The 26,002-nt window shown below is 41.7% G+C and overlaps 1 protein-coding gene across 1 annotated transcript in view; it reads left to right on the plus strand.

The window, feature by feature from the left end:
• Positions 1 to 353: 353 nt before the first annotated feature.
• flrt1a (fibronectin leucine rich transmembrane protein 1a) overlaps positions 354 to 26,002 on the plus strand; it is a 39,850-nt gene continuing 14,201 nt past the window's right edge. Inside the window, exons 1-2 of the mRNA XM_035177745.2 lie at positions 354 to 951; positions 25,496 to 25,730. The gene's annotated coding sequence lies outside the window, so the exon portion shown is untranslated. The remainder of the gene's footprint in view (positions 952 to 25,495; positions 25,731 to 26,002) is intronic.

The raw sequence follows: 26,002 nt of genomic DNA on the forward strand, positions 1-26,002 counted from the left end.
GACACGTATCGTATCGTGAGGTCGTTGCGAATACACAGCTCTAAAGGAAAGACAGATGTACATGCATGGTCTGAATGGCTCTGAAGTTCACAGAGGAATAAAGAATGGGAGCAGCTGAGAGAGGAGAGAGAGAGAGAGAGAGAGAGAGAGAGAGAGAGAGAGAGAGAGAGAGAGAGAGAGAGACATTTGGGGAATATGCACCGTGTAGCTCACTGTTATCCAAAGGACGTATAGAGGCTTTCTCTATACTGTGTTCCAGCCTCCTCCTCCTCCTCTAATCCCCTCCATCCTTTACGCCCCAGTCTTTCTCTGCTCTCCTCTCTCCTCCTCCTCTCCAGCCTCAGTCTGGCTGATTGGAGATTTTTTCTCTCTTTCAGAAAATAAAACACTCAGCGTCACAGGGACAATTTATTCAGAGCAAACAGCGGATATAGCTGAGAAACAGCATCTTCTCTTTTTTTTTGTGCTCAAGGTTCACGGATGAGCAGGCACGGACCGGCCCGGCGACTAATTACCATAATAAGGTGCACAAGTTCGCCAGCGAGCCGTGCGCGTTGGATTTCTCCGTAAACCGTGTAGCCCAGTGCCGCAGCGGAGAGATAGTCGGGCGGAGGGAGCAGTTACACACACACTCACACACACACACTCACACTCACACACACACAGACACATTGAGAGAGAGGAGCTGGCAGCACATGATCACACAGGCTATCCATTCACTCATCCACCGGAGCATCCGTAATTTGCACAGGCGACAACGGCATATGGGAATACAACGCGGCGGGATCGTGGTCACACCTGGCTCTGGTTCTGTAGGACACCGGGAGAACCCAGCACCGGGAGAACCCAGCACCGGGGAGAACCCAGCACCGGGGACCGGGAGAACCAGCTCCCGGCACCGGGTGGACTTTGCAGCCGACAGAGAGAGCGTGGCATCCGCGGCACCATCCGGTAGGTGATCGACCATTGATTGATACGCACGAGCTGCCAATATGCTTTTCATCAACCGATCAGCACAACGACCCCAATAAAAACATCTCATCATCGCAGTTTGATCGCGTTATAGCCCAACAAGTCATTGACCAATCCTGTTTTTTTTTTCACCCCCTGTCTCCCGGCTGTGGCACGGTTCAGGAAACAATTGGGTCTGTCTGTGAAACAATACGATCGGCTCCATGCAAATTGCAAAACCACTTGATAGAGGATGCATGTTTCTGTGAATGTATCTTCAGTTATGTAATCCTGGGCTCAAGGTTCGAAAGGCCCGGTGTGGATATTAATGCAAACAAAGGAGGAAACACAAAAGGAGAAAATGATTGGTGCAGGTCGTCATGTAAGAGAGAGAGAGAGAGAGAGAGAAAAAAAAAACAGCATATTGCAGCAGCAAAATGTAAGTTTACCAAATGCAACGTTTCCACCAGTGTGTCTCTCATGGAGAGGTGCTGGTGTGGTTTGCAGTCACAGGTTGGTGAATTACAATCCGTTAGACCCGATCTACCTCAGCCTCCATTCTGGTTTGTTTTTTTTGTGTGTGTGGGGTGAATGAAGCTTCTAGGCTGAACTTGGTCAGGTGAGTTCCAGATAAACCCTCAAACCCAACCCTCATAACCACCACCAGCTTCCCTCCCACTCAGTGACTTATCCGACAAAGCCTTGTGGACGGACAGACCGCTGCATCTATTACTCTTGCAGCAGTGCCTCTCACCATGGATGCCCATTAAACTGTCATTAACTGGTAAAACAGAGGAAAGCAGCGCAGCATGCCTGGAATCTAAACATGTAAAATGGAAACGTGTTGCGGTTCTTATCAAGGGCGAGAACAACTCGCATCGTTCACTCGTTGATTTATATCCTCACAATTTAAAACAAAAATGGCAATGATGTAAACAGTAAGCAAAGGGGGTCCGATTTGAACACTTTAGCAGCATCTCGTATAATGATTAGTCAGTTTGTACAAAAATCAAGCTTACTTCATGTAAATGTGCTGTCCACACCAGGGGCCAACCACCAAACCACATGTCAAGCATTAGTGTCGGATCCTGACAGCGTTTTGGAAGACGTTGTTCACCCCAAGTAGTTTACTGAATAATCCTGGGTTTTCAGTATCGACTATTGTCTGTCTATGAATTTGCTTCTTGGGGCAACGGCCAACATTTTGGGGCTTCCAGTGTATATCCAGGCCAAAAGTCGACCCTCCGTTCCGTTACACTATTTACAGTCTGACTAGTTTCTTTCATCACACTATTCGAATGTTTCTGCACACAAAATACAAATGGCGATACTTTTTTATTGGTGTTTCAGGTCCAGACGACACTTTGGCTAATCTTTATTTACAATTTAAAAAGCTGTTGGCTGTTGCATTTCAGTCAATGTGTTCCACCTCTTGTGCTCTCCACATGAACTGTTTACCTGTGGACCAACCAAAGCCTGCTCAAATGTGATTACTCAAACTAGGAGCAGAAAGCAGAAGGGTTTTGGCCCCAAAAATCTTGTCCCTTGCCCAAAGATTCTAGATAATCACATGTAGAATCTGTTTATAGAAATAAGTATCAGAATTCATGTAGAAGGGGACTTCACTGTGATGACTAATGAATTAGGAGCAGCAGAGGCTTGAGACATGCCTGCTGCAATAACTTGATCTAACCTGGGCCATGGCACACAGGCGATAGACAAACAGATGGCACTTCATCTTGTGAAAGTTGGACCAGATATTCTTGGATGGGCTACCCTCTGACTCGCTGGCACCAAGGCCTGCTTCTGGCAGTAATGATGAAAGTCATGGTCAATGGCCTGATTATATCCCTCTGTCTTATAACTTACCCACGCCTTTCAAAATAGATAAATAAATAACCCCCGTCCAGTTTCATTGTAGCTGTGATGCTGCAGAGCGTTGCTGAATTGATTTGCATGGCTTCGTGATACATCAATAGAGATGCAAGGAATTCAGATTTGCATTTTGGATGATCAGCTCGGGCTCAATGCAGCAATAAGAAAACAAGACTAATAACCATTTGCAGAAGCAGAAGCTGTTTTGTTTGTGTTAAAAGGTCTTTTTGTGGCAAATTCAAAGTGTTATTTTTTTTACCTCCAATGAGGAGGTTATGTTACGCAGAAACTACCGCACAGATTTCACTTCCATTAACATTAAAGATCCTGCACCTTTAGGGAACTGATGTCTCTGAGTTTGTGAAATTTGCTGCAACTTGATTCAATTTAAAGGGACTGTTGGCAGAGGTCTGTTTCTCTACTGAGGGCCGTTCTAGTTTTTATACTGTATTTGAAGTCATCCTTAGCTACAGACTACAACATGAAGGTTTCAGATTTATCTGGAGGACACAACCATTTTTATTGCTTGTCAGAGATTGAATGGTGGCCTTGTTGGTTTTTGTTAATGTTTCAGTGGTTCCACTTCATTCACAGTGGAGCCATGGATGCTAGGGGCAGACAGATCTATGGGCACTGAGCAGCCTTGTTAATTACTTTACTGCATTATAGAAAACGTGTCAAATCAAGACATTGTATCATATGATGAATGTATTTCCTGAGTAGCTCTGTAATGATCAGGCTAATATATAGGCAGGCAATAGATGTTGCATTTCACCTTGGGGCTTACTCTCAATAATGACCAGCTCGCTGTATGTCTGCCTTACTTGGCAACCTGTAGCAGAGACTCAGGTGCTTGCTGTCAGTAAACAGCTAGTCCCAAATCATTAGCGCTCCTTTGAGTAGCCTGTAAATGCAAGGTAATGTGACTCACTGACATTTGGCTTATTGATGCCATTGACATTTGACTGATGTCCATATCATTTTGCCCTGATCTTTGACTAATTCATTTCTACAGATCACATAACACCATTATTGCCTTTTTTCATGAGGAAACCATTCAAAACGATGAAAACACATAAATATGAATGCATTAAATGTTCAACGTACAAACTAAAAGCGTCAGGTGGCTTCAAATCTGCAGCGTCACAGCTTCAAAACAACCGTTCAGAAGCAGGTAGAAGTGGTGCAGGTTCCGTCCAGCCGAGCTAGCTGCCCGTAGCTACAGTGCTTCTCACTTGTGCTGGGAATTTGTGAACTTCCTGTCCATAAAACAAAACAGCATAGCCATTATATTCATGACAGCACAGTCATTATAGGAATGACAGCCTTCTCGCTACCCATTGTTGCCGTCACAGCAGAAAGCTGATGGTTAGCAGTGTCAGTGGTGTAGGTGGAAACCTGTCAGAACAGAGAGGAGGTGGATCAAAAGAGGATTAAAACAACTAATAAAAATAAGTTTCATTTTGATGGAAAGCACCCATAGTCAACATTGATTCATATTGTTGGTCGCAAAGGTAAAGCAGAATCTCACATTCTATTAAGGAAATGCATTTCCTACATTTATCAGGTTCAACATTCTTCAGGTCTTATTTCTTCAGATTTTTCTGTGGACACACTCTAGTTTTTAAGGAATTTAAAGATATTTTTTCAAAGCCAATCTTGGGCCACATTCCATTTGCAGCAGCAGGGACAGAACCACAGTTTCCACAGTCTCTCCTCCTCCTCTCCAGTCTCTTCTTCTTAGCGTTAGAGTGGAGGAAGGGAAGGAAAAGGAGGTGAAACGAGGGCTTTCTAGAACCACTGTGGCCTTTGGTGTTGGTGCCCTTGCCACAGGCCTCTGCTGAGCTGGACAGACTATCTTTGGCCATGACCACAAGTCAATTAGTCGTACATTTGCAGGGTAAACAGCACGTTGAACTACTGCTGACAAAAACTGAGGTTCATTGGATCAGTGTTATAGTCAGCTGGCTGCGGGACAAGAGAGGGGCAGCTTGTGACAGGATGTGTTTCTCTGCCTCAGTCTTCACCCGCGACATCCATCTTCCTCTTTGCCCCGTTGTAAATTCCTCCATTTGGATTGTAAATGAAATATTAACATCAATTAACATGAAAATGATGGTATTGCATCATCACCTTTGTGTGACGCTTTGGGCAGCCATTAGCGTATTTCATTGGAGACGAGTTGGCAACGCCACCTTTCGTGGATTTATCCGGACATTTATTGTAAACTTCCTGCAGTCCTGTGGAGCAGACGCCGGAGTTTTATGGGTGCTATTTATCTGGCAGAGCGGGAGTGGCGGTATCAGCGAACGCACACTCAGATTTTTCCGAAGTCAAATGAAATGCAAACGGACATGAAACTATTTCTAATTGTTAATTAATTGCTGGCGATTGTAGTAATGTTGATTGAAAATGATCACAAAGCATGAAACACTGAAATGAAGCAGTGTTAACGTTTAGGAGTTTCTCATACAGCAGCAGGTCCAACAGCATCTTCAACACAATCATGAGCAGTATTCCTGTAACCTAGCTACCATAATGGAAAAGTAACTCCTTTTGACTGCTGCCATGCATGAACTGGGCATTAAAACATGTCTTTTTGCAATGTCAAGCAGAGAATGAGAAAAACAATGTAATCTTAATCAAATTAGACAGATTTTATATTTCCTCTTTCAAGTGGTCAGATTGGATGAAGTCATTTTGGTCAGCTGTTTCCTCAGCCTCATGTCAGAGCGATGGTTGGAGCGGGGCGGCGCTGGGACGGTACAACTCACATTAGGTTTCCACTGAGGTTCAGCCGCCTATATGTTTTAGACAAAACATATAAAAAAAAAAAATCAGATTATGGGCTTTCAGTGGTGCAGTTTTGGGGGGGTGGGGGGTCACTGACCCCAGCTGAAATCTGATCAGCCACTGAAGTGCCCCTGTCCTGTCAGTAGTCTTTTTTTAAATGAATATGTATTTGTTAAGAATTTATACTTTTTTTTGAAGAAGAACACAATGTGCTTGAAAAAAGCGGACTAATTTTCAAAATGTATTCAATGATGTGAGGCTTTGTAATGATGATACGACCATTTACTGGGGTTTGAGCCCAAGGAAATATAGCTTCCGGTATTCATGTAGTCTTTTTGAGTGTGGCGTATATCTGCCACCTTGACAGAAATAAAACTTCTCTATGCCCCACTCTTTTCCAAACAACACGGTTGGAGTTACAGAATTGCATTACTTTGGATGTGTATATTCAGACTGACCGCTGCTACGTCCACAGATGAAAGCCTGTGCAGATAAAAGCTGAGCAAGGATGTGGGGTCATCGCTGAGCTGCCATTGTTCAATATCGGGCTTTACTTTTAAAAGTGGTATCCTCCAGTCCCTAAACTGAGTGTTGAATAACAATAGTTGCGGGAACAGACATCAATAGCTGGAAGCTGCTTGTTTGAGTGTACTGAGCTGGAATAAAATCACAATTTGTCTGTCTCAGAAGAGCCTGTGTTACTTTACCACGGGCAACAGTAACACATCTTGTGTTCAGCAGCAACTCTGCGGTCGTAGATTTCTCAAACTTTACACGTGCAATACAAATAAAACTCACGCTTCAAGAGGTCAGTTTAAAGTGACGACAAAGTTATAAAACTTATTCTTATGAAGCTACACAATAATTGCTGCATGTGTGTGTGTGTGTGTGCCCCTGTTCGAAAATGACATACCTAAAATTATTAATGTATCTGCAACTACAGGGTCAATATGGAGAATCTTGGTATCAATATAATATTCTGCAGGTGTAAGCTTCAGTATAGATGTTCCTGGATCAGAGTAAATGTAGATTCAGAAGAACAGTTTGAACAGTTACTACAACCCATCCCCAAGCAGCCATTACTTAGCAAACGGTTCTAGCATGTGGGTCTGAAGTAAGCATGAGTCCAAAGCCTCACATTAGGGCAGAGAAACTGCTGCTACACTTAATGTAATGCAAACCATTGTATATACAAAGTATGGTTGGCAAAATAAAAACAAATCTTTTGTACTTTCTTGCCTGAAATTTTATTTTGTATAAAATCTACAATGTTGCTCACAGACACCACGTCTTTCAGGAGCTCAAAAATGAAGTGTGGAGTAATGTTAACATCTCCACAGCTCATTACTGATTGGTCATATCAATAACACTCTATGGCCTCCCTTAATATTTTCTCTGGTTCACATCACACTGCCACGTTGAGAGATGGAAAAAGAAAACCTCATCGTCCGACATTACAACATGGCGATACAAATACAAGATTATAATGTTGATAATCTTGAACACAACTTTCCAATTGGAAATAGGTTTTCATGGTATGTCAACTTGATTTGCATTATCCTACAATTTCTGGGATCTTTATTTTCACCCCATCTGACCCCGAGTCAAATGAACACGCAACAGCTGCTTTTAAACAATATGAAGCTCATAATGTCATTTTACTACAACATGGAAGTCAGTCTCATTTAACCTGTAAATAAGCACGATGGGTGGATTTGTGTTCATGTTGTGTTACTGTCACCGATCTTGCTGGAGTCTCACACGCTATTTTGCATCAATTCTTTTGAAAGTCACAATAGTGGATTTTAATTTAAAAAACGGCGACATTGAAAAAGATGAGACCTTTCAAATGTAAAATTAAAGCAGCCGGCAGTTAATGGTGGCTAACCTTTAATATGACGAGGCTGTAAATGAGACATGAAGGGAGTTTCCTGAGGCCCGATAGTATTGACATTTGTCGACTAAAGCGCTTAAATCCAGCTGATGAATCCATGAATGTGTCCTCTAATGATTCACTGATCCCTTGTACTCTGTAAATCACATAAATCAGTGTCAAATGAAAACCATAAGCCTTCATGTTTAGGTTTGTTTTAATATGCTGCTTTCAGACATGCATCGAACTCCGGATATTCTCCTGAAATTATCCGGAAGGGGCTGTATGAGAGAGGGCAAATGTTGGAGTCAGCTGCTGTGGATATTCTCCAGGTTTTTCCCGCCAGCCCCGTAGTAAAAACTCTGGATAATATCTGAATGAACCCATGTGAGAATACAACAGGAGATTATCGGGATGATTCACCGCAAGCGAGTGGGTGCGTTGATGACGTTTCTAACACGCAACGGATGAAACCTGAAAAAACAGAAACAGAAAGAATACAAATATCTCAGGATGTCGACTTGTCAGAAGATGTCGACTTGTAAAGACGATGAGATTCGAGAGTTTTTTTGGTGATAAGGGCCAACAAACACGCGACTTCCGCAGCGGATATTATACGTCACTTCCTGCCTCCTATGCTCTACCCAGGCGCCACCCCTGCCTGTTGTGGTGAACACGTCTGACCTGGAGATTCCTCTGCTGTGTTCTTTATACGTGAAGGGCAAATTGTGCAGAAAGTATACGACCCAAATTTAAATTTTTATGTCTGAAAATGGCTTTGGTAATAGATATGTGTCAGAAATGTGTCGACAACATATACACACACATTCAAACGTTGTCAGAATATACAGAGTGGCCAAGAACTTTCCAGCTGTAAACTAGCGGCCAAAGGAATTAAATATTAATGTTTCCCATGAGGTGGAATATGAGCAAGTTGTGTCTGCATGTGTCGTACCCAGTTGTGTAACGTGAAAGGCTCGAAGAAATCTTTTAATCTGCAATTCTGCTGCAACGTAGAAAAGCATATCAAGTAATCATCATGTCAAATCCAATGAACCGTATGTTCTGATATCCAGTGTTCTCAACCCAAACGTCTGCACACGTGCTGCTGACGCCATTTCTTTTCTGTGAGTAACTAAGCTGAAATTCTCTGTGCCCGGCACTGTGGCTGTACGCTCGCTTGATGGATGGTCGCACAGTCAGGGAGAGAGAGAAGTCATGACATCATATTTCTTTTACAGTGTTTTGTTAGAGCAGCAGGGTTTCACAACAGTCTTCTTAGAAAACAAGCTTTTCTTAAAAATTGACTGTTTATTGTTGTTTATTTGGAAAATGAACAGCTCACAAACCGACAACCTGGGGAGGGCATTGCTAAATGTTGCACTCATATTGATGAACTTGTATATTCATCTTATTTTTGAGTCCGTTTTTTTTTATCGCTGGCATAATAATCTGGGGCCTGTGTTTGCCCAATTAGAGGAGAACAACCCCACAAAAAAACTAATCCAAGCCAAAAACGGATGTCTGTATTTTGTTCAGGCTAAAATATGCATTTTTCTTCATATGAGGAGCTTCTCTTTGTGCAGAGGAGATTTATTTTCCCCCAGTCAGTCCTAATTAGTTTGAGGGGCACTGTAATGAATACTGCAACAGGCTGTGGGTAAAGCCGTACCCCTCTGCAAACAAAGCAATTCAACGCAGGCATAAAACACCACATTTCTTATATATGGTTAGTGTTGTGGGGAAACCCTGGGGAGTGCTCATTTGGACTAATGCATTAAGAATCACTGTGTTGTGGCCCATTTGGAAAAATTTCCATCAACGTGAAAAATGGGGAGTCATGTTTCTCTTTCCCTATCACCCTCACCGTCTCTTTCTTTTCCTTCAGCATTGTTTCCCCCCTGAATGTCGCCCTCTCTTCTTTCGAGCTGCCATGTTTTTTTTTTGTTATCATCAGAGAGACAAATGAGAAACAAGAGAGAAAGAAAGCCTCTGGGCTCGTGTCCTCACATCATCACCACTCCCTTTACACCCCCTCCCCCTGCTCCCCTGCTCCCTCTCTCGTTCTCTATCCTCCATCTTTCTGTCTTCCTGAGTGACAGCTGGCAGCCAGTAGGGTACATTGTGCATGCCAACCCGAGTGCAGATTTTTGCCAACTGACTTGAGAAAACACAGTTGAACGTGACTGACCAACGCGCGCTACAGCTCTGCGCTATCTCCCATCAGTGCTCTGTTTTTTTCTTTCTTTCGTTGATGGCTCAAACACATGCAGCACACATGACACTCCCTGCTGCCCATAGAGCTTTGGGGGTCATTAAAACATGCAACAGTACGTTCACACAAGGCCTGTACGTGAATCCAGTGGGACGGGCTCGAAGGAGCAGGCCACACAGGCAGCTGTCATAAGACCAACTGAGTAGAAAAAAAAAGCATTTTCATTTTTCATTGATTTAATTTTTTTTGTAAAATTTAAATGTCCAGAAAACCGCTCCTATATTGTATTTCTTTTAATTTCCTTTATTATCATTTTAATTAATTAATTACTTAATTGATCTATTTATTTATTTTTTATGTATTGTGTTGTGTTGTATTTCTTTTTTTTTTTATTTACTGCTTCTAAAGCTTCTTGGGCCTTTCTAAATAATAACGGCCCTCTCTGTTGCTCCCCTTCCTTTATCCTTCTCCCACAAAGCGACTGGAGCTTTGCCTTTAAATTCAGCAGCTTTACAGCACACAGCAAAAGGGAAGACGTTTCCTGTAATGACTCTGCAATATGCGAGCATCACCTTTTTTATTTTCCAAACAGTGTCCCTGCTCCCCTCCCTGAGAGAGAACGCTCTCGGACATTTAGAAATGTCCAGCGTCACGCCACACATACAGCACAGCTGATGCCGGAGCTGGGTCTTGTGGTGTTAAATTCATGCAGCAGTTATACCAAGATTATTCTTTTACAATTTCAACCCTTTTGTGTGTTTTAAGAATTCCCAAATGCTTTGTTTCTTTCATTCCTCCACTCTAAATGGTAAGTGACATGTGCGTCAGGTTTTCTCGTCTGTGTAGACTGGACGGCAGCACTGGAAATCCAAGATCTGATTAGTGTTTTGCGGAGGCCGGATTGCTGAATTTTACAACAATTTATGGAGGTGCAGGGGTCAGTGGTTGCAAAGAGGACATTACAAGACAGGAGATTACATCAAACAGCCTAGAGAGCAAAATAAATGATTTGGACCATACTCAGATATGTGCATACACACGCTAACACATACACACACTGAATATCTGTGCGTAATCTGGGATTATTGTAGTACACAGAGAGGACATGTCCAGCACTTCATGCATGAAGAGAAAAAAGAAAGGGACAACTGATAAGGCTCAGACTTGAACCTTGAGGGATAAAGCGACACAGACAGTAATGAAGAATCAGGGATACAGAGAATTGTTGTTTTTGTTTTGATGGAGGAGACACAGAGAGATGGAGACAGAAACACCAGCCAGAGTGTACTGGAACATGTGAATGTTGTCTCTGCCATTAGAAGCTGTCCTGTTTGCATATTTCTACCTTTTAGATGAGACATTTGTTTTAGGGTTGCAAATAACGATTATTTTCATCATCAATTAATCTGTCTATTATTTTCTTAATTAATTAATTAGTTGTTTGGTCCAGAAAATGGTAAATAAATGTCTATATGTTTCCTGAATCCCAAGATGGCTTCTCATATTTCGTGTTTTGTCCATAAAAACCAAAGATATTCACTTTATCACTTTAGAGGAGCAAATAAACCACAAAGTTAGTCATTGGAAGACGTCTCATTGGACTCAAAGTGTGATTTGCATTTTTCTTGCAGCCCGCTGACATTTCATTGACTAAACATTCAATATGTTAATGAAGAAAAAAGTCTGTAGATTAATTGGTGATGAAAATAATTGCCAGTCGCAGCTGTAATCACTATCCTTCTAAGTAACATAATATTTTCCTTTCTAGAAACAAATCGCCCATTGTGTTTTCTACTCCTATTGCTTTTATTAGTTAATGACATGACATTCCATTGGTTAGATGTAATTTAATTAGAAATGCTGGAGCCTCGAATCGGTCGTCCTTTTTTAAACTTTATTTTTGAAATCTCCCCAGCTAAAATCCATCCACTACCAGAGAAAGCAGGAATTGTGAGGCTGTGTACTCAAAGTGGAGTGATGCATTTATAGGCTGCACTGATTGAGCACGTTGGGCTGCCGCGGCTGCTTCGCCCTCCAGTCATTTAAGTCACACTTAGGTTTCAGTGGTCATTGGGACTCCTTTTTACGAGCCCACTGATCAATCAGTCCCGTAATTCAATCCTGCGGTCAATCATGTTTAAATGAATAATTCACAAACCATCGCAGAGGGCTCGGTGAAATGGCTCACAAGCAAGGTGCTGCCCTTAAACTGCGAGGAGGCCTGAATGGAATCAATCCAAAGTGAAACTGGATACGACAAAGACGTATAAATGGAAAGTCAGTATTTGTGGATCACTGGGGTGTGTGCGAACACTGTGTGAGCAAGATCGCCGGCAGAAATTAAATTCATTGGAAAATGAGAATATCTGGCAACATGGTCACGAGCCAAACTGGTTTACACACTGTTGTGGTTCAAACTATGAATGGTAAGTGGATGAGAAGCTGGTTACAGACTAAACGCTTGCAGAAGCGTTGGAGATCATCATGAGCTGTCAGGCTTTATGGTGCTGACCATGTAATTCCAGAGTCCCCTGCTGAGTATAGCCAGAGACATTTGTTGCTTTGTGTTATTCCTCCTGTCTACTCTTTCATTTCCTGCCACCTTTCTTCTCTTCACCATCAAAATCAAGGACACGCAGGTTGTCACTTGTTAAACGGAAATATTTAATTTCTTTATTAAAAGTCAGAACAGTTTTGGTTGTTTCATTTATGAGATTTGTATTTTCTTCTTCTATGTAGTCTGCTCACTAGTTTGAAGTGGGCGAGGGTCAGTCACAGAAACATGATGTACTTCCATGCCCCAATCAGGATTCAGAATCTCGAGCAATGTCAGTGGGTTGTTTTGTGACTGTCAGTTAAATCTTCCACCCACACAGTCCCGATGAAGCAAATTAGCTTTTGAGTGTCAAGCTCTTAATAAATAATGCCCAAAGATGACTTTGGTTGTTGCTCATCTAATCATGAATATTTCATGTTATACAGGAATACTTAAGATTTGAATCCAGCTTAAAGGGCCTTTAAGTTAAACAAGTCAGAAAAGGAGGGGGTGAGACTGAGGTCAGCTCTGGCAGGTTCATGAACCCTGTAAAATCCAGTCACCAATTTTCATTTGTTCTTGTGCCAAAACAAAAATGGTAGGAACCACAAAGCTTGCACTGTGCGTAGTGACATTTGCCCAGAAAAGGAGGAAGTAAGGGGTTTGGTTGAAATCCTGGATGAACAGGTGTGGGTAACACTGAGTGTGTAGCCTCGACTATATCCTAAAAACCTCTTTCTTTATCAGTCCAGTACAGTGATATGTTCTTTTTATTGCCAAAATTCAGTCTGTTTTTTTCCAGTATATTTACTGTAAGTATCCTGTATCGCCATGTAGACTCATATTTATAATTCAAGCAACAGTCATAATGTGTGCCCCTGCTCTGAAGATTTAAATCAACATGTGTATGTTGAGTCTGTAGATAAAGCTACTGCAAATTTGTACCGTAACTATGGTGTGCAACAGGAGTATGAGGTTGTACAGGATTTGTGGTATATTTTGTATTGTTCACTGGATGGATACATTGAATAGCAGTGGAACAAATGCAATTTTACAATATGGTACAAAAAGTACAATCAGTGTTTCCCATTAATAGACCGTGGCAGCCCAGCATATTATTTTTTTTTACAGTTTTCATAAAAACATTTGAGATGTCTAACTCAGCGTGTGCAGCGCTATTTGCCTAATGCTTGCTTGCGCTGTTGTGCTGCCTCATGTTTGTGCTTTGGTCCATGAAGTTGTTACCATCCACACAGACAGTGAGACCTCATACTTTCAGCTGCAGTTGTGGTATCAATTTATTTATTTCTCTTGAGCGACAACTTATCTCTAAACTGTTTAGTCTGTGTGCCTGTCACCTGGAATCTGTTGCGTGTGAGAGTGACCTTTGTGCCCGTGCGTGTGCACCCCCGTTACTGCCAAAGAGTCAGTTATTTCTGTGGAAAACAGGAATGCCTGCAGGACAAATAACATAAACTTCATATACTTCACATAAGATTACTAGCTGCTCACAGCTTTATTTTTCTTTTAATGGCTCTAATTTAGTGCTGGCAATAGTAATTGCTATGATTAACGGGGGGAACTTCAAAACTTTGTATACCTGCTGAAGCCAGAACATGGAAGTAATCAGAGCCTGTTGCACCACCTACAATCGGTCAGATTCAAGCGGCGCACCCGCCAATTGCACTGTGGACGTCCCTGTCAGGGTGCAATAACCATCAGCCCACACAGACGAGGCCCAGATGGACAGGTTTACTGTTTCTGATTTCCTTCCTCCTTCCTGCCGCCGAGCAGTCCTCCTCTCCCCGCGCTCCGGGCTTTGTGCCTTGTGAAATCAAGTGTGATGATCAATTGCGCTGAAAATGTTCTCAGAAGGTTTAAAATGGCGCTCCCTGGCCCAGAATTGCCTCCTGAATTTCTTTAACTTTCCTGCGCACAGAAAGACAAATGACTGCCCTTTAAGGAGCAAGCCTCAAGCGGTTTGATTGTTAATACTGTGTTTAATATTACAGAAGAGAGCTGTTGAATATACAAACACAGCACAATACATTTTATAATTTATGAGCTTTTTAGAAAATTGCATCATTCCCTTTTTATACAAGGATCTGGTTCCTCGATTTTCTTTTTTCTAATAAAACATGAGCTTTTGACCCTTCTGGGAGTCCCTCATTTGTATTTTTACAGTGCTACAGTTTTCTGTGTTAGACTCACTATCAGTCATATGGATTATTTCCAGCACACACCCTTTCTGAGAATAAAGGATTGAATTGAGAGTATAAAAAAAAAATTGCCAGGAAAACATAAAATGTCTTGACATTGAGGTTATTGGCTTTGTGACTAGAGCGAAAGTTTATGGCAGTAAGCATTTCAGAGGCTCAAAGGAGACAAAGGGAGCTAATCTCACTCACAATGGTAAAATATGCTATATAGCTAATGAAGTATTATACTGTGGTCAATGAGGTACAGGCACTGCAGTGAGCCTACGCAGTGTGTATGTCGGTGTGTACGTGCAGAGTGTGTCTCATTGTGCATTGTTGTGTGAGTGGGGGCTTGTTTGTTAGGAGGTTGCAGTGATAATGCTGCCATGAAGTCTTTAAAGGGAGAAGGAGTGTACGTCAGAAATGGAGTAGAAAGAATAAAAGAATAAAGTGAAGAGAATTTAGAGAGGTATTATGATACAGCAGGGTACGGACAAAGCAGTAGATATATTATCAATAGAGTTTCTATCATCCATTAAGAACCATACCAAGGCTTTTGCAATTTCTTTTGGCTATACAAATAATGAAGCCTGCAGATTTTCATAGTTTCTATGTTTTCATCTGTCAGGCAGTTTGGCATCAATTTCCGTATAATTTAATATGATGAAAAGTCTTCCATGCTAGGTGCTCTGTGAGGCCTAATGCAATGCTTTTGTCAAAAATCTAACATTCAAGATTAGCTCGATAATATACAACATTCTTATACAACATTTTTAAGGAACCTATATCCCAATAAATATACAGACAATATTCAAAGGAAGGAAGAAAAGCCATTGCAATATTAAAGATATAATATATAACTAAACTAAGTCTTTTGTTATTATTTTGACTGAGAGACCGCTAGTGGCCAAAGATTTGTCAATCAATCAATTAATCAATCATCAGTAGCACAGAATAAAAGCAATCCAATTCCCATTAAAACAATAACCCACCTCCACAACCCTGCACCAAGCAAACCAATAACAACAGGAACTGAGGAAGCACCATCGCAAGTCTCATACATTTGCAAAGAGGAAACACTGACGGCAGGTAAACAAAGAAAAGACTAAATCATAAAAAACTGAAAGAGATGAGACAAACATAATCAACCCTGTTGTTCTCCTGGAATCCGCAGAGGATTTATTTGCATTTTTCAGCCCATTGTTTTGGTTTTCTTGCCTGTAACTTTATTGTTTTCCATCATTGTTCTGATTGCATTGTTTTTGGCCCGAGCAGGAGCTTGCTCACAGCTAGCAAGCTCTAAAACCCCACCGGGAACGACAGACAAAGAGTTGTAACGACTATCTGGTGAAGCAAGTGGAGCATTAAGCTCCACTGGTGGACATTTGAATATTGGACTTGCAAATGCATGGTTGGTTTGTCGCTGCTGGATGTGTCAATAAGCACAGGTTTGCTAACAGTTTCCCATATCCACTTAAAAAGGGGATCAGAAGTCAATATTGTGTTGCCAGCTTGATTTGGGTGCCTCCAAATATCATATGAGAATTAATGTTGAACAAATGCTTCGGGGAAGGTGGAATAAATAATTAAACGAATTACATGAGTCAGTCTGTTGACACTAGTGAGTGTAATTTAAAGGGGAAAGCACTAAATACAATGACATTTCCATCAGAAAAAACAATCCAGACTTAATGCAAAACATGTATACTCAGCTTTTTAGACATAAATGCTGGTGCATTGAAAACAATGACATTAACAACACTATTATCTACAAGTCACACCATTACAGCAGAGTAGATTTGAGCACTGTTTGGGCATCTATAACATTATTGTGATGTGGCTAACAAGAACGCCTACACGTAATGACGTGAGTAATCAGGATGAATGATAAAAAAAAAGAAAAATCAATGTGATGTTTGCCCACAAGTAAAGGTTGAGATGCTCCAGTCAAGGACATATAGTTTTGTAAGATAACAACTGTATTTTTCTCAGCGGGAGAGCAAATGTCATCAGTCCGGAAAATATGGCCGAGCAGCAGTGCTGAGGTCAAGGGTCGTTAGAGAGAGCATTTTTATCCCTCCAGAAACCTAATGGTGGTTATGGAGGCCAACGGGTTTAATGGTAGGGATAAAAAAGCCGGTCATCCTCCAGGAGGCGTAACAGGGCAAAATGTTGAATTCTAGACATTATTAAGTCAGTGTAGCTGCTGCGGACTGGCATTGTCCACACCATCCCATTATGTATCTACACTGGTTCCTTCTAGAACTCACTTTGTGCAGTGAAAATCCTAGTGAAGCAAAAGACGACCAAACCTCCAAAATGGACGTTTCTCGCACATTTTTCTCAATTTAATAAATTTAGAGTTTGAGCGATTTTGTACATAAAACAGTATTTTGACTCAAGAAAGCGAAGGAAACCGTAACTCTTCTTCTCCTCTTCTTGGCTTCTACCGCCCTCCATTTGTCAGTTCCTGCTGTATCATTCTATGCCTCTCTCTTATTTCCTATTACCTCTCGTACAGACAGTATGGCGACCCATGGGATATGTCAACATGCAGGCCTATTAAATTATCAGACCTCGTTTATTATTAACTCTCCAGCATACACAATTGGCTGCAACCTTTTAATATTCATGCAGCACGACAGTTCCCAGCTGATGCAAACGGGACCAAGTGGGAATCGCATGTGCAGAAAAAAAAAAGGACAAGCAGCTACATAATTTGTCTTGTAGCTTCTCAATAATTAGTGATGTTATGGGTCAGCGTAAAGACGCCGTGTATTTATACAGAGCAACGGTGTGAGTTCACATGTTTGGAACGGTCAAAAGATAAAGGCTGTTGCTCCGCGTTGCAGCCTGGTCAGATTGATGCGGCCGGCTGGATCAGCCGGGGCTATTTCTGTCTTTTCTGGTCCAAGCTCGCTGCAGGCAGGAGAGGTTGCAACACTGTCCACTCGGCTGTGTGGTCGAGCGAGGGCGACCCATCACGCAAACGGTGAAGGCTCTTTAGCGGAAGCGTTTTGGAGGGCGCTCCCTGCCTCGAAACATCATGAATGTCGTGGTCAAAGCTGCAAAAATCTGAAAATGATTAAAAATGTAGTTTGGTGGGTGACACCGTGGTCTGTCGCTCTCTTTTCACGGAGCTGTAAATTTGTCATTAAACAGGCTGATCCAGACATGAGTCATCTGTGAGAACAGCCTGTGTTTTCTGCGTGCCCTCTGTCCCCCTCTGTTCTTATTCTGCCTAATTTCCTCTCCGCCAGCACGTTGACCTTGTCCCTTATTCCACCTTGTTTGATTGTGAGATAGTCCACGATGTATGTGTGAGTGTGTGTGAGGGGACGGAGAAGAATCATGGAGGTGGGAGACGGAGGGGTGGAGAGAGGAGAAAAGGAGAGAGCAGTGAGGTGTCCAGCACTTAAATTGCCTGTTTATTTCCAGTCATTGCACCAATTACACCGATACAGCTTACAAACGAGTGCACCAAGTGTGTTTATGTGTATGTGGGAGATGGGGGTGAACTAGAATAACAATTAAGAATGATATAAATGGAGTTTTTTGTGCTGTAGTATGCAGTTTATGGCTTCACATGACTCACATAAAACCCAGGAGGCAGAAAAAAATGATGTTTTTTGTTCTGTTACCAGGGAGAGAAGCAGACGAAACTGTATTTTAATCGTGATTCCTTTGACAATCAGTGAATTCCTGCATAAAGAGTGCGTATTTGAGTGTGTTTGTGTCTGTGTGGAGGCGGCTGCATGGGTGTGTCCGTAAGTGTGTGTTATGTGGGGTCAGCCAGTGGCTACCCTGAGAGCAGGAGCGTGATCGCCGGCTCTCTGGGGAAGGAGGGCCGTGCCTGTGACAGGCTGCAGTGATTAGTGGAGCTCAGCGGGCAGAATTTGTCAGACTCAGCCAAGGCCGTGAACCATTTCGGCCTGCAACTCTGCAATTTGTCTCGCACTTTGCCTCACATAATGGCATCCATGCGGCTTGTGTACGCACGTTTGCAATATGCATGATTCGCTTGCTTTGAGCCTTTGTGAGTGTCCCTCAGATGGTGAGGTTTGTCTGCACCGAAGAATGGTGAGAAATCATATGGTTTGCATGACAAGGCCTTTTACAAGAGGGGACTATGAATGCAATATGATTACTGCTTAGTTTATTTATTCTGTGACTTTGATTTAAATTCATGCTGCAGTCAAAGTCTGCTGAGGAAAAAAAAGTCGTCACAGGAGATCTGTCTCCCCCAGCAAACACATGAAAGAATTCTGAAAAGAACATTTGCAAAAATAAATTAGCTGAGAGAAGAATTATTTGAAAAAATTTTGATAGAAAATTACTCACTGAAAGTCTTTTATTCGAGCAACAAAAGCCCATGTTTCACATGTGACAGAATTTTAAAAAATCATTGTAAACAAACAACCCCAACAGCTTCCATCATGAGCAAACACTTGGCGACAGAGGGGGAAGAAAAACTCCCTTTTGACAGGAAGAAAACCTGTAGTAGAACCAGACCCCGGGTGATCGGCCATCTGCCTCGACTGGTTGGGTTGAAAGGAGAGAAATGGGGGAGAGAGGAGAAAGAGTGATGGAGATAAGAGAGAAAGAGAGAGAGAGAGAGCCCAGGAACCATTGCACAATTGTTGTATTGAAGCACTGTCAGAGCGGCTGTTATAATGACAATAATAATGGCCATGCTCATAGGTGTAATGGTTTTATCCATAATAGCAGCAGCAATTGCAGCAGCAATTCACTAGAATACCGGTTGTGGTTCCTCTACATAGACAGAGAGCTTAGTTTAAACTTTTTAAATGTCACAGGACAAAACTAACATCAGTTGTCAGTCTACAAAAAGTGCACCTACACAACTGTTTATTTTGGCTTTCCAACGAAATCTAAGATGAAACCAAACCCGGATGTTGTCAATATGAAAACAGGATGACAAAATCTTGTTTCACCTGCAGAGCAGCAATAACTGCAGCAGGAGCAAGTTGTGAATACAGACCATGACTTAATGTTATACTTTTAAGTTGAAACATGTGAGACTCCGGATGGACGTATGTGGCTCTTTAGCTGGTACATGCTTAAGTTTCTAACTGCATCTGTCTGTCTGCCATTTGATGCTGAGAATGGAGAGGACACTATGAGAGTGGTTGAAGTTCACCATGAAGCTGGAAGGAGCTGCATATCCAGGCGATGACTTTCACGTCACACTTGATTCAAATTGTTATTGGAAACCATTTTATTATAATACCAAAAATATCTTCTGCTGCACTTGTAATGGGGATTTCTTTGCAGTTTAAATATGAAACGATTCACTTCTTAATTAAAACAACAACCGTGAGATGAATTGCAAAGGAAAATAATGATTACTTTCATTACCGTTATGAAGCCATCCACTTTCCAGTGTAGGAAATGTCAAAGTAAATCCTTGAATTAGAAGAAACTACTTTTAATCAGCCGCTGAACAGCCAATCATACTGGCCCGGCTCATTACTGTCAGAGGCAGAGAGCATGAAAAACACGGATGACAGATTTAGTGGCCTGCCTCAATCCCTCCGGGATACACAGTTTTTATGGTAAGGGAAACAATTCATCACAGGGCAATTCATCAGTGGATAACTTTTAATTAATGTTCAAACCTGTGGACCTTTAAAATGCCAAGCTCAGCTCCCTCCCTCTTCTGAGAGTCTGCTCCGTTTATTTCCTTCTCCCGGCGCCCCCCACCTTTTCTTCTTCTTCTTTTTTTTGTTTTTTTCCGCTTCAACACTATCCTGATCTATTTTCTCAGTTCCTCTTTCACTCCACTTTATATTACCTCTATGTTTACATTAGTCTCACTGGCAAGTCCTTGCGGCTCAGCCCCTTGCCAGTATTTGTGCTCTGGTTAATGCCGCCCCATATTTCCAGCATTTTGTCATCTTAATATCTCTTCCAACCAGCCAGTTCACGTCCTCTCCCGTCTCTACCCTCTGCTCTGCCCCGAATTAGCAACATCAAGGCCGAGAATTAAGAGAAATGGCCGTTCAGAGAGTTCAGAGAAAAAGGAAACTATTGGAAAGGCTCAAAATGGAGCCGGCCTGAGCAAATTGGACAGTCACAAGCACAGAAGCAGGCTTTGATGTAGAAAAGTCCACATAACAGGGGGGAGAAAGAGAGTCGGACAGATTGATTCAGAATGAAATTAAAGGGGACGAGGGGGAGAATGAGATAGAGTAAATTGAGCATTACATACTGCATTACAGTGTCTCTTAATTAACCGTGTAAAAGCTTTCTTATTAGGACTGATGCACTCCTCAGTTAACGAGGGGAGAGAGAATGCTCTTTCAGTTGTCATTGAGATGGACCTCAAAGGAAAAAGTGAAATATCAGAGCAGCGGATGGGAAAGAGCGAGAATAACTTCAAGACACTGATGGAGAAGAGGCCTGAGCGAACTGCTCATGTGAAATCATCTCACTTAGTGTGTTCTGTCTCAATTATCTGTCATCTTCGTCGTCCCGCTCTGCGCTGCCCCCCCGCCACCGCCCTGTCACTGAATAGACACTATGTGCAGCTGCGTTGAAAGTCTGATCACATCTCAGGGTATCTGTGTGTGTGTGTGTGTGTGTGTGTGTGTGTGTGTGTGTGTGTGTGTGTGTGTGTGTGTGTGTGTGTGTGTGTGTGTGTGTGTGTGTGTGTGTGTGTGTGTGTGTGTGTGTGTGTGTGTGTGTGTGTGTGTGTGTGTGTGTGTCAGATCAGTTCAGGTTCTGCACCTTTGCTGTCTATCAACATTAAATCACAGGGAGGAATAAACAATTTGAAAGACATACACACACTTTTTTGGGGGGAAAATGTGAATGTTTTAACTTTACCCACATGGAGACAGTAAGTTAAGGATGCACTAAAGCAACAGAAAAAGCCTGAAGGTTAACATGGACGCCTGATATTTGATCACTGAAGCTGCTTTCAGGCATGCACTGATTTCCAGATAATCTCCTGAAATTGTCCGGAGGGGCTCTATGTGAGAATGCAAATGTACGAGTCCGTTAATTCTCCAGTCCCCTCATAAAAACTGCGGATAATGTGCGCTGGTGAGCCCATGTGAGAACCCAGCAGGAGGATTCACTGCGAGGGAGTGGACACGTTGATGACATTTCTAACACACCACAAATATCTCGGGAGAAAAGTAGAAGATGCAGATGCAGATGTCAAATCTGAAAAACGACAAGATTCAAGAGCTTTTGGTGATTAGGGCTGACGTGCTGTAAACAAAAAGATGATTTCCGCTGCAGAATTAATAAGTTACATTCTGCCTCCTGCAAGCTCCTCGTAGACACCGCTCCTCATCTGAACGCTGCAGAAATGTTCCTGTTGTTTCGACCTGGAGAATCTTCGGCTGCATTTTTCATTTGTGAAAGACAAACTCCACTGTGTTCCACATTCTCCGGGGTTCATGTCTGAAAATGGCTTTAATGATTAGTCAGAATTTTTCAAGTGACAAAATGAATAATTAATATTTCATGATGGTATGTTAATGAGTAACTTGCAGGTGGAATTTTCTAAGTTTTATGCTTTGAATTTCATAGAAATGATGATCTAAAAAGTCATGTGTGATTAAAAGAAATTCAGAGGGGAAAAAAAATATTTTGATCAGTTTCAATTAAACCTTCACAGAGTGTCAGCTGGGTGGTTTACATCACGTGAATTATTGTGTATGTGAAGGTTGAACTAATTCCACCTCAGAGTCCAAAGACACTTTACATCTCATACCTGGTTAAAACAAACAAGATATATTATGTAATTTGTAATGTTGTTAAATGCATAATTGCACTTATAGAGCAGGTTCAGCTGTTTCCCTGCTTGCAGCCTTAATGCTCAGCTTATGAAACCATCTGCAGTGTCATATTTACTTTACAGATATAAGAGTGTTATTGATCCTCTCATCTAAGTCTTGGCACAAAAGCGATTTGAGCATTTTCCAAAAAAATTTCACTTTTTCCATATTATCAGGTGAGCTAGAGAGTAAAAACATGATAAAATGGCTGGCAAATATGACAAAAAGCACAGAAATGTGCTTTTTAATGGTGGATTTTAAAAGAATAAATCCAGTATTCAAAGTCTGAGCTGGTGAATGTGACGTGAGCGATCAAGACGGCACATCTGGAGAACAAGACCAAATATTGTCTCGTTGCACATATTGTGAGGTTGCTCGGCCAGATCGGTGATGCGGCGTTCCAGATGGGAGACAAAGACTGTTTTCACAAACAACTGGGTCTGAGTCAGCAGATTTTTGCACATGGAGCAAATCGGCAGTAGCAGCTGCAGCTGCAGCAGTCGGTTGAGTGGAATCAAACGTCGCAGGGCTGGGCAGGAGTGCGCCTGTGTCACTGTGATTGACGGGTCTTGTTAAGGGCAGGATTTCTGAGAGGAGAACAGCAGCTCAGTCTTGTCAAGGTTAATCGGGGGGGTGTTTGGCAGGAATCCAACAGGAGATTTGAGCTCGAAAATTGGAGATATGCAACCCAACCTGTGTGTCAGAGCTGGGAGTCAAGAGGTCAGTTTAGTGTCACAGCAATGAAAGGAAGACTTATGGGATGTGGTGACTGAGCCAAGAGGTTTAGTGTTGAGAAAGAAGAGGATTTGGCCCCGTTGGAAGATTCCTAACACCATGTTTTGTAAAACCACCAACCACTGGCTGGAAAGACCACATTGGACTTTACAGACAGAAACTTTTTCAACTGGTCTTATGATTATTGAAATGATGTCAGAAGACACCAATCTGACATTTCTCCATTTTTTTTCTAGAATAAGAGCTTCTAATTGCAACAAACAAACATGCGCTGTATGGAATGCAGTAAAAGGGAAATGTATGTCTGGCTTCACAATCATTTTCTTGATAATAAAACTGTTTCTAGCTGTCACTGAGTAAAACAGCTGTGAAGTTGTTCTTTTTCATTTGAAATACGAGTCAACATGCTAACCAGGTTCTGTCGCTGTCCCTGAGTGTGTTTGATTTGACTCGGTACGCTGCACTGACACCTGGCACGGAAGATTGTTTAATCTTCACTTCTGCCCAAATGTATAACGTTATACTGTAATGAGATTACTGGCAAGGTGCACTGTGGGCTCGACACATACATATTTGGCAGATGCTGCTTTAGTTTCGGTTCTAATTTAATGGTAAGATTTATTTTGCTACATCCAAATTTTCATGTTCATTCACACTTAAATATACAATATGTGACAATTAATTAAAATGTCGAAGAACAACTAGACCTATGTTATATATTTTCTTGAGTTGTGTTCTTAGTTTATCTAAATTTTTTAAAACAACATTCAAACGTAGAGAAAACCAAAATCTTATTCAAGAATGTTTAATGTGGTCTCTAATGTCGTCATATCAGTTTGTCAGTTTGTTGTTTTATTAACGGATTGAGATTATTATTTGCAGTTTGCTCACCTGAGCTCCGTCAGGTAGATTTTCACGGGCAGTGGTGGTGAAGACAACAACTCCCATGATCCCACGCTGCTCCATGACATCGTCAAACTAGGTCCTTTGTTATTGTTTTGATTAAGAGATTTGGTGGCCTATGTCACATATTGCACATTTAATCTAAATGACTGAACATCAGAGTTGGCGGGTCGGCAAGATGCTGCAGGAGGTGTTTGGCCGGCTTCTTAATACAGTCAGCATCTCATAGAGTTACATGAAGTTTAACTCACACAATTACTGTAAAAAAAAAAAAATTCTTCATAACACATAAGTCACACAAGTCAGATCGTAACACAAAGACATAATATGCATCTATCTACTAATTTCAAAAATATCCGTCTGTATGTGGAATGCATATATCAAGAACCGTTCATCTTCTTAGCCTCGCACTTGACACATGTATTGTCAAGAGCCCAAGGACGTGCAGCTTTGACTATGGTGTGATTTGGACACAAGGTACATTCAATAAAATACCAGGTGACCAGTTAGCAGCAGTAGCTGGGGCTCATTAGCCGCATTGGGTGTTTCTACTCATCAATGTTCTATGCTCTAATTTAGCTGCAGAGCGGTGGGAAAAGCTGCAAAACATTGATCCTGCTATTTTGCTTAATCTGAAAAAGATTTGAATAGGTAATATTTGAGGTGGCAAAGATGTAAAAGGAGCAATAGTGCTCTGTAGCCTTAGATGTCTGATCAGATGAGGTTCCGTTTCATGACGGGGAGGAGAAGCTGAACCGACTCAAAGGAAGATGGCGCTCTGTCTCGGGTCACGAAGCAGTCGATGCTCGCGGTGAGACAGATACCTGATCAGCATGGAGGTGAAGGAAAGACCCGAGTGGAGGGGGCTGCTGGCGGAGTTACACAGCCTCATCTGGGGGAAAACAAGAGAGATGGTGGGTGGTGGGGCACCTCAGACATCATTAATCATTTTCTTCTCCAAGTAAGTGACAAAATCCTGTGAGTGCAGGAGGTTGAGGAGGAAGGAGTCGGGCAGGAGTTTTGTTGCGTTAGCATTAAAGACTCAGTGCAGGGTTGCTTTGCTGGAAAAACCTTTACGTCAAAACACATTTTATCTGACACTGATAACTCGCTTTGAACACTTTCTGCGAATGTACACTGATTTCTCAACCTTGCGACTGATCAGGGCGATTCAATCTCCGACTTAGTGGAAAGAAATACTGTTAAATGTGATGGAAAATCAAGGGGAAAGAAATTGGTTTGTAAAGTTTGCAGACTTTATATTTGTATAACTGGCTTGAAAACCACTCTAAGAGAAAGTTCAGTTTATTTTTAGTGTTTTTGATTAAACTGAGTCACAGTCATCGCAATTCATTTTGAATAAATGAAAGTTTGGTAAATGAAGAATAAATCACTTAATCCTTGAACCTAGAAGAGATGTGGAAAAGAAATGAAAATGAAATGCTGCACACGGCAAACAGTAACTACGCGCCCGAGAGTCACACATCATGAAATCATCGTTTGTAATACCATTACGCTTTCATCATCGGAAGTGGTCAAATCTTTGCATCTTATTGACATTGACGCTCCACTGTGAGTTCTTATCATTTTTCTTTTTCTCCACAGAGAATAAATCTGAAGCCGGTGGTGACAACTCATCAACATCCGAGCTGAACATAAAAACAGCAGAAGGAGTTTGTTTGTGAAGAGAGTGGAGAACACATCAGCCTCCTTCTCAGTTTTACGGATTACACAACAGCCGGAGAAGCTACAGTTTGCAGACGCTGAAGGAAGCGTGCTGAGGAAGAATAGAGCAAATGGTGCTGCAGGACCTCCTACCCTGTCAGCCCCACTTCAAAAAGTGAGTTTAAATGGGTGTTATTCTTGATTCAGTCGACTTCTAGTCTTTCTTTTTTTTTTTACTTCGTTTTTATTTCAGTTTCAGCAACTCAAATATTAACATATTCACTGTTATTCATTTTTTAAACAATATTATTTAAAAGAGAACAAAACAAAATACAAAACTTAGTTTGAAATGCTAATCGAAGGAATAAGACAAAGACACAATCAAGTGACAAAGGAGGTCGTGGTCACTTTTCTATGAATGACAAAAACAAATATTGAATAATAAAT

Source organism: Hippoglossus stenolepis, chromosome 15 (assembly GCF_022539355.2).
Source record: "Hippoglossus stenolepis isolate QCI-W04-F060 chromosome 15, HSTE1.2, whole genome shotgun sequence".
NCBI classification, from domain to species: domain Eukaryota; kingdom Metazoa; phylum Chordata; class Actinopteri; order Pleuronectiformes; family Pleuronectidae; genus Hippoglossus; species Hippoglossus stenolepis.